The sequence below is a fragment of the Passer domesticus genome, chromosome 7, assembly GCF_036417665.1.
Source record: "Passer domesticus isolate bPasDom1 chromosome 7, bPasDom1.hap1, whole genome shotgun sequence".
In the NCBI taxonomy this organism is placed as follows: Eukaryota; Metazoa; Chordata; class Aves; order Passeriformes; family Passeridae; genus Passer; species Passer domesticus.
The window spans coordinates 519,333-528,744 of NC_087480.1; positions in this window are offsets into that span (position 1 = coordinate 519,333).

Genomic DNA, 9,412 nt, shown 5'->3' on the forward strand with positions numbered 1-9,412 from the left:
AGTCCAGCTGTCTGGATCCAGCTGCTGGAGGCTGTTCAGGCAGGAGCTGTGCCTGGAGCCCAGCCTGCCCAGCAGCAGGAAATGCTGCCAGGGGACAGTGGTGCCACTGCCCCCGTCCCTGAGCCACCTCTGCTGGCTCAGGACAGGCAGCCCTGTGTGGATGGAAGCCCTGAATTCCTCTGTGGGAATTACAGACCAGAGCCTCAGGTAATGCTGCCCCTGAGTGCTCAGAAATCATGGAACTGGCTAAAAATGATGCCTTTACTTTTTAATGTGAGAAGGAAAGGCTGCTGCTCTCCTTCATCTTACTACAATTAATTCTTCTGCAGAACTTTATTAATAATAAATATTTTTATGTAAAAGAAAGAAAAAGCAGGAACATTCTTGGGGCGTATCCCTGTGTCAGGTTCTAGTGTGTAAATTGCCAAATCCTCCTGAGATTTGCATTAAAAAGCACAGGTTTGGCTATCCTAAGTGCTCGATACTGCCCGTGTGTTGCTGTGTGCAGCTCAGTCAGGCAGCAGCCACAGGGAAGCTTTGAGCGGGGGTTTCAGGGGGGGAAGGCTCTGCCCTCCCCTGCAGCACCCCGGGGCAGTGGGGTGCACCCCTCGTTGCTGACCCCGTGCTCCCTCACCTTTTGGGGTGTCCGTGCTGAGGCTGGCCCCGTGTCCTGCTCCTCTTCCCCCTCTTCTGCCCTGCCCAGGCTGTGGAGCCGGAGGGAAGGGCAGCATCCCCAAGGGAAGGAAGGGCAGCATCCCCCCGAGGGAAGGAAGGGCAGCATTCCCCCGAGGGAAGGAAGGGCAGCATTCCCCCGAGGGAAGGAAAGGCAGCATTCCCTGGAGGGAAGGAAAGGCAGCATTCCCTGGAGGGAAGGAAGGGCAGCATCCCCGAGGGAAGGAAGGGCAGCATCCCCCCGAGGGAAGGAAGGGCAGCATCCCCCCGAGGGAAGGAAGGGCAGCATCCCCCCGAGGGAAGGAAGGGCAGCATCCCCCCGAGGGAAGGAAGGGCAGCATCCCCCCGAGGGAAGGAAGGGCAGCATCCCCCGAGGGAAGGAAGGGCAGCATTCCCCCGAGGGAAGGAAGGGCAGGATCCCCGAGGGAAGGAAGGGCAGCATTCCCCCGAGGGAAGGAAGGGCAGGATCCCCGAGGGAAGGAAGGGCAGCATTCCCTGGAGGGAAGGAAGGGCAGCATCCCCGAGGGAAGGAAGGGCAGCATCCCCGAGGGAAGGAAGGGCAGAGTGCCCCGAGGGAAGGAAGGGCAGCATTCCCTGGAGGGAAGGAAGGGCAGCATCCCCGAGGGAAGGAAGGGCAGCATCCCCGAGGGAAGGAAGGGCAGAGTGCCCCGAGGGAAGGAAGGGCAGCATTCCCTGGAGGGAAGGAAGGGCAGCATTCCCTGGAGGGAAGGAAGGGCAGGATCCCCGAGGGAAGGAAGGGCAGAGTGCCCCGAGGGAAGGAAGGGCAGCATCCCCGAGGGAAGGAAGGGCAGAGTGCCCCGGGGGAAGGAAGGGCAGCATCCCCCCGAGGGAAGGAAGGGCAGCATCCCCCCGAGGGAAGGAAGGGCAGCATCCCCGAGGGAAGGGAACCCCGCCGGCCCCGGCTCCAGCCGCCCCCTGCCCTCCGGGCGCTCCCTCGGAGCCCAGGCCCGGGCGGGCCGGAGGGAGCAGCCTCCCCTCCCCTCTCCTCCTCCTCCTCCTCCCCTCCTCTCCCCTGCCGTGTCGCTGCCGGCGCGGAGCTGCTGTGTCAGCGAGCTTTGATCTCGGGCGGGTTTCCCCGCGCTATTTTTAGGTGCAGCGGGGATAACCGAGGGATGTCGGGTCTGATGCAGACGGAAAGCAGCTCCAGATGCAGATTTTCCCCGGGGGCAGAGGAGAAGAGCAGAAGGAGGCCAGCGCGGCAGTCCTCCAGCAGCATTCCCCCCCTTCTGCTCGCACAGGGATGGGTCGCCAGGCCCTGAGGCTGGGCAGGGATGCTCCCCAAACACAGAATTCACCGCGGAGCTGGTGGTTTCCTTGTCGGCTTTTGTGTAACTCACGGCTCTGCCGCAGCCCAGTCAGGACCTGCAGTTAAATTAATCTTTGCAGCACAGTGATATGTTTGTTTGCTAAAAGCCATCCTTTGATCTAAAATAATCGCAGCAGCTCTCGCTTTCCCTGCTTTAAACACGTGTGGAGGTCTCAGATTGCTCGGTTTTGGTCATACCAGCTCCTGCTTTTTGTTCCATCTCCAGAACCGAAGCAAAGCAACGAACAGACACGAGCCCGGCCTTTCCCCCCAGGGCAGGAGTGTGAGTGTCCGCAGCTTTGCACTCAGCTGCGGAACAGCAGGCGTGAAAACGTGTTTGCAGGGAAGAAGCGCTTCCGAAGGGTGTTTTCCCTTCCTCCTGCCGCCGCTGTTGCTGGGGAAACCAGCGCGGTGCCCGGAGAGAGCGAGAGAGGGAGAGAGCGGCTCCGACCCGGCGCGGCTCTCTGTGTGTCTCTGTCTCTCTCTCTGACCCCGGAGCGGCTCGCTATCTCTCTGTCTCTATATCTCTGTCTCTCTCCCTCTCTGTCTGTCTCTCCCTCTCTCTCTCCCTCCCTCTCTCTCTCTGACCTGGAACGGCTCTCTGTCTCTGTCTCTCCATCCCTCTGTCTCTCCATCCCTCTGTCTCTCTCTGTCTCTTCATCCCTCTGTCTCTCTGTCTCTGCATCCCTCTGTCTCTCTCTCTCTCCATCCCCCTCTGTCTCCATCTCTCTGTCTGTCCGTCCGTCCCTCTGTCTGACCCGGCGCTGTTCTCTCCGCAGCCGGGGCAGTGCGGGCTCAGCCCCAGCGCATCCCGGGCTCTCTGCCCCGGTCTCTCTGTCCCCCGGGCTCTCTCTGTCCCCCGGCTCTCTGTCCCCCGGCTCTCTCTGTCCCCCGGTCACTCTGTCCCCGGTCTCTCTCTGTCCCCGGGCTCTCTCTGTCCCCCGGTCTCTCTGTCCCGGCTCTCTCTGTCCCCCGGCTCTCTCTCTCCCCCGGCTCTCTCTGTCCCCCGGGCTCTCTCTGTCCCGGGGCTCTCTCTGTCCCCCGGGCTCTCTCTGTCCCCCGGGCTCTCCCGTGGCCCTGCTCCGAGCGGGCCCGGGCCGGGATTCCGGCGGTGCTGCCAGCAGCGAGGGCCGGGGGAATCCCCAGGGAACCCCCAAGCTGCAAACGTGCTGAGGCTGATGGAGAAACCCCCATCAGCTTCAGCTGGGCTTGCTAACTCCTGCTCGTCCATAAATATTCACAGGGACTAAGGAGTGCTCTTACCCTGCTCCCTCATCCCCGTTTGCATCTTCTGGAGTGGAGCTCAGTTCTGCCCAGTGTGAGCTCTGGAACCCACAACGGGCATGTGTTTATTTTTTGCTGTTGTGCCCATGGTGCCTGTAGTTAGAGGATGCTTTCCATGGCCAAATGCAGTGTTGTGTTGGCTCAAATCCAGGCACTAAGATACCCAAGCTCATAAATCACAAACCATGAGGTCAGACAAATACAACAAAAAGTCAGAAGCTTAAAAATAAGAAAACTAGGGTCTACTTATGTATTTTCATGCATTTACTAGAGTTTTGTTCAGTTTTTCTCCTCTGTTTGGAGAACCAGAATTTCAGCAGTGACTTCAGTGTTTCTGGTTTTCATGCTTTCTTTTTATCCAATTTGGGGAGGGGGGATCCAGGAATGTGGCGAGCCTGCAGGACAGCAGCGAGCACAGCAGCACTGGCAGCAGCCAGAAATCAAGCTCAGCAGGGCTGGTTTGGCTCCTGATCTTGGCAAGCCTTGGGAAAAGGAGCCCTGTCTGGAAATCTTCCCTGCTCAGGTTTGTGGGCAGCCTGTGATGCACAGATGTTTCCACATCTGCATCTGGGAGCAGAGCCCTGGTGTTACAGATGCTGAGGTTTGAGGCAGGCACTGCCAGCTGGGCACTTGCAGGTTTTCAAACTCCACCTCAGCACCTTCTCCCCCCTTTTCCTTCCCAGCACTGGGCTACCACCCACTTCTCCAGACTGTTAACCCAGCAGCTGAAACAAACAAATCCTTGGTTAGAAAAATCTCCAAACTCGGTGTCTCTTTAGCTACCAAACATGTTTTAAACATATCAACAGTTAAACATCCTTTCCTCCCTGCCCCACCCACCTCACCTGAGAAATCTTTCCAACCCTTTTTCAGAACCCGAAATGCCACTCCCTCAGCATCCCCAGAGCACTTTTCTCTCTCCAGGGATCTCTCCGTGGGCCGTGGTTAATCCCAGTGCCCCTCTGCAGTGAGACATTCCCTTTGTTCCATTCCCCTCCTGCAGGCTCTCCTTTCTGCAGGAATCCCTCTGGTTTGATGCTCTCAGCCCGTTCCTGTGAGTCCGGGCTCTCCAGGAGCACAGGGAGAGAACAGAGCTGGGGGCTGAGCACCTCATCCTCTGCCCACCCGCAGGGGCACCAGGCCTGGCACTGCCTGAGCCGTGTCTGGGAAGGTCCATGGGCTGGGGGAGCTGCCGAGCCCCTGCCTGAGCAATTCCTCTGCTGCAGCTCAGCTCCCCTGCCACACGCCAGGAGAGCCAGGGACACGGAGCCAGGGCAGAGGGGAGTGCCCTGAGCTCCAGCAGTGCAGGAGCACTTCAAGCCTGCTCCCAGCCAGCGCTGGGTTTTCACTACAGGAGCTTGGATTTAGGGGGGGACTGAATCCTGAACCCCATTTCCTGGGGAGTTCTGAATTCTGCAAGTAGGTCACCTCCTTTAGACTTGGCAAGTCTAAACAATAACTCTTATCTCTCCTCTCTTTGATGTCAGATGTCACAAAGTTGTTCCCTGCCATCCACATTTCATACCTTCAATTCCTGCCAAACTCAGCTGAGCACAGAAGCTGCTGGAGGAGGAGACATTTCCAGGTCCCACCTGTGTTTGAGGCCGAGCTCTGTCCCAGGGTGACCTGTCCCAAGGGCTGCCAGGACAGGCTGGAGGGGCCCTGGCGGCACCCAGAGCTCATCCTGGGCTGCAGCTGGAGTGCACAAAGCTCAGACCTGCCAGCCCTCTGCCTGCCAAAGAAACCACAATCCAGGGCATGCCAGGCGTGGGGACAGGCTCAGCAGGGCCAGGCCACGTCCAATGCTGGACACGAGCTGTGCCAGGCCAGGGGAGTGACCAGGGCCACCACAGAGCCAGGGCAGCCCCTGTCACCTCCTGTCAGCCCTGTGCCCCCAGGACAGTCCCTGTCCCCTCTCCCAGCCCTGTGCCCCCAGGACAGTCCCTGTCACCTCCTGTCAGCCCTGTGCCCCCAGGACAGTCCCTATTCCCTTCTCCCAGCCCTGTGCCCCCAGGACAGTCCCTGTCACCTCCTGTCAGCCCTGTGCCCTCAGGACAGTCCCTGTCCCCTGTCCCCTCTCCCAGCCCTGTGCCCCCAGGACAGTCCCTGTCACCTCCTGTCAGCCCTGTGCCCCCAGGACAGTCCCTGTCCCCTGTCCCCTCTCCCAGCCCTGTGCCCTCAGGACAGTCCCTGTCCCCTGTCCCCTCTCCCAGCCCTGTGCCCCCAGGACAGTCCCTGTCACCTCCTGTCAGCCCTGTGCCCCCAGGACAGTCCCTGTCCCCTGTCCCCTCTCCCAGCCCTGTGCCCTCAGCCAGGCTCAGGCACTGCAGTTTCACGAGGAGCCTTGCACAGACCTCGCCCTGATTACGGAGTCATCCCAGTGATGTTGTAAATTATGGGTGAGTTTTATATAATTCTTTTGCTACGTGTTGTTATAGCATGTAAAGTTTTGTCTTTGGAGTTGCAGTGAATTATGTAAGATCTTTGTTTTGCGTTTGTCAGGATAACTTGAACCAGTGCACATTTAACAAAGACTGTCAGAGGGTCTGTCCTGCCCACAGCTGTGGCAATACAGAAGAACTCCATCAGCTTTGTTAAATTCCCAGTAAGTTATAAAGGCCAACAGGCAAGTTTCTGTGACAGTGCTCAAAGCCAAGCATGCAAGGAGTAGGAAACGTCTCATCCTAGTGCAGCACCACTGCTGGGCTCCAGGGATGGCTCACTGTGGGATCGAGTGCTGCTTTTCCCATGGGCCTGTGTCCGTGTGGAGCGCTGTGCCTGATGCAGATCAGGGGGCAGCAATTCACAAATCTGTTTCTTTATGTCCTCCAGCGTGTGGCCCCAGCCCCTGCTGGCTGTATCCTGCTCGTGCTCACTGTAAAGATGAAATGTTCTTTCACTTGGTGTTTGGGGTGTTTTTCTGTGACACTCATTACTCCAGCCATGTTTGTTTATTCTGCGTGCAAACCATTAATTAATTTGTCTCTGTGCAGCCCAGCGAGGCAGGGGAGAAACATTATCACTTTATAGATAAGGAGCAGAGGCACAGACAGATTCAGTCAGGAATGTCAATTAATCTGGGGTGTTCAACCTCAGATGCTCAAGAGCTGATAGTCCCCGTGCCCCTGGGACTTGTTTGCTGCCTTTGGAGATGCCGTGGGCACTGCCAGGGCAGGACTGCAGAGGCAGCTGCTGCCTGGTCAAACAGGTGCCCCAAAGCACTTCCCAGGGCACCAGACACAGACAGCAGCCGGGGGAAGCCACAGAAGCCCAGAAGGGGCTGTAAAGATCCTGTGGCCCAGCCCTGCCCGGCAGGGACCCCTCCCCTGCCCCAGCAGGGCTGCAGGAGAGCACAGGCAGCCCCAGCTGCACAGCCCATGCTGAGCTCTCCAGCCTCTGGGCTTGCTTCAGCTTTGCATTTGCCAGCTCCCAGCCCATAAATGAGACCTGAGGATGGCTATGGAAACTTTCACTTGCCAAATTCCAAGAGTATTTATATCACTTAATCGATAATTTGCATTGATTTATTTGCACTAAGTAACTCCTTGAGGTCTGGGTAATAGATAAGGGTGTGCATGGTGCTGTACAAACACATCATAAATAAATGCAGCTTGCAAATCAATTGCAAGGTATTAATGATTAATCTTCTCATAGTAGAATAATGTGATGTCTTTCCATTATTGATCTTAAAAAAAAAATCTGACCTAAGAGGTTTCAGTCATTTATTTGAGGAAGGCTGCCCTTTAAGCCAGACCTTACACTTTTTAAAAGGTCACAGGGTTTAAATATCATGTTTCCTTACAGAGCAGCACTCCCTGAGGGGTTTGGCAGCACCTTCAGAACATATCATGGTCAGATGAGCCATGGGGCCAGGGCTGGGCTCCTGCATTTCCCTGTCCCACCCTGGCTGCAGGTAAGAATGCACAGAGCTGCGGTGGTTACCCCAGCCTGGTGCATTAACACAGCTGAGGGCAGCCTGGGCAGGGCTGGCTGTGCCAGGGCAGCCTGGGCAGGGCTGGCTGAGCAGGGACAGCCTGGGCAGGGCTGGCTGAGCAGGGACAGCCTGGGCAGGGCTGGCTGTGCCAGGACAGCTTGGGCAGGGCTGGCTGTGCCAGGGCAGCCTGGGCAGGGCTGGCTGAGCAGGGACAGCCTGGGCAGGGCTGGCTGTGCCAGGACAGCCTGGGCAGGGCTGGCTGTGCCAGGACAGCCTGGGCAGGGCTGGCTGAGCAGGGCCCAGGGGCTGCACAGCCCCCTCGTGCCCCTGCACACTGAGGGACCCTGCAGAAAGGCTCCAGGGGCTGTGGGGGCTCGGGGATCACCCAGGCAGGGAGGGCATGGGCTGGCAGGAGCAGCACCCATAACCCTGACTGCTCTGTGGTTTCCTTGGCTCTCTGCTCTGCTCAGTCCACCCCAATTATGGGAATGAGATCTGCTGATTGAAACTCCCCAGAAAAATCTCATTATGTTATCTAATGCAAAACCTTTGGGGTTAATGCAAAATAATTTCAGCAGCTCTGTGGCAGGTGGGTTCTCAAGTGTTGCCACTACTTCCAAATGCATTAATTGTTCTTTTAAATTAAGAAAGTAAAAAAAAACAACAACAAAAAACCAAAAATAAAACCCCACACCTTTAAACAACAACGAAAGTTCTGCTTTTGTTTAACAAGAAAAGAAGTTTAATTTTTAAAGATCACTCTATATTATTAACTTGCTTAATTATCAGAAGGAATGGTTGGATGAGCAGACAATTAAAACAAGGGGAAACTCAGAAGGAAAAGTGCATCACTGTATTAGAGAGACAATGGGGGAAAGTAGAACCATTTCAAGTACCATTTGAAGGAAACCATTTGGGAAGAAAACAGGATTAATTAAGTTTTGAACCAGTTGATTTTGTTATCTAAAAATATTTCCTAGATTAACACCGTTACACACTCATGCATGAGGTAATGTCTGAGTTCTCCAGCAGCAGAGTGAAATGTGGGTGCAGATAAAGGCTCTCAAAGCAGCAGGGAGCCCTGAGGCGCTGAGCTCAGACCTGGGCTCTCTCTGCTCTCCTGTCCTGCAGCTCTGGGCTGGCCTCAGTGCAGGCACTGCTCCCTTCCCTTCCCTTCCCTTCCCTTCCCTTCCCTTCCCTTCCCTTCCCTTCCCTTCCCTTCCCTTCCCTTCCCTTCCCTTCCCTTCCCTTCCCTTCCCTTCCCTTCCCTTCCCTTCCCTTCCCTTCCCTTCCCTTCCCTTCCCTTCCCTTCCCTTCCCTTCCCTTCCCTTCCCTTCCCTTCCCTTCCCTTCCCTTCCCTTCCCTTCCCTTCCCTTCCCTTCCCTTCCCTTCCCTTCCCTTCCCTTCCCTTCCCTTCCCTTCCCTTCCCTTCCCTTCCCTTCCCAGCAGTGATGGGACCCCTGAGCCTCTGCCAGGAGCAGCTGAGGTGACACCAGGCAGGGCTGAGAAACCCCGGGGCAGGGAGATTCACCCTGCCCCAGCTGCTGAATTAAGATGAGACAGGCCAAACATCACCGGGGAAAAAAAATTAGGCCTACGAGTGCTTGAAAGTAATTTTCCATACGTGGTAATAAAGAGTCTTAAATTTCAAATCATTAATAATGATCTTTGAAGGGAACCCTGTAAGTTGTCTCCTAATTCCTGATGAAATAGAATAATTTATTACATCAATTTCTCTGATTAATGTCAAATGCGTTTCAAATTTGGGTTTTCCTTTAATATTTAACTTTCCCTTGCGAGGAGCTGCAGAAGGTGACTGAGTGCCCCACAGTGAGGTGGTGTGTCCTCAAAGCAGGGTGAGATCTGCTGGAGCTGGCCAGCGATAGAAGCACGGAACAGCAGCAAAGCCAGCCTGTTTCAGGAGCTGACAGGCATGGACCAGGGCCTCAGCTCTGCTCACCCTGCCTGGGGAGAGAGTGTCTTAAACACTTATTCTGTGAAGTGGAGATTTTTTGTTGTCAAGGACATTTCCCCAAAAATTTCTGAAAAAGGCCAAAGCTGGAGTCACTCAGGATAAATTGCATGGCAGGTCTTTTCCCTAAGAAATGAATTTATTTTAAACAGGCTTTCCACTGTACATATATGTCATTTTTGCAGAGGCAAAGTCAGACAAAGCCATGGTGGTTTTAGTGCTG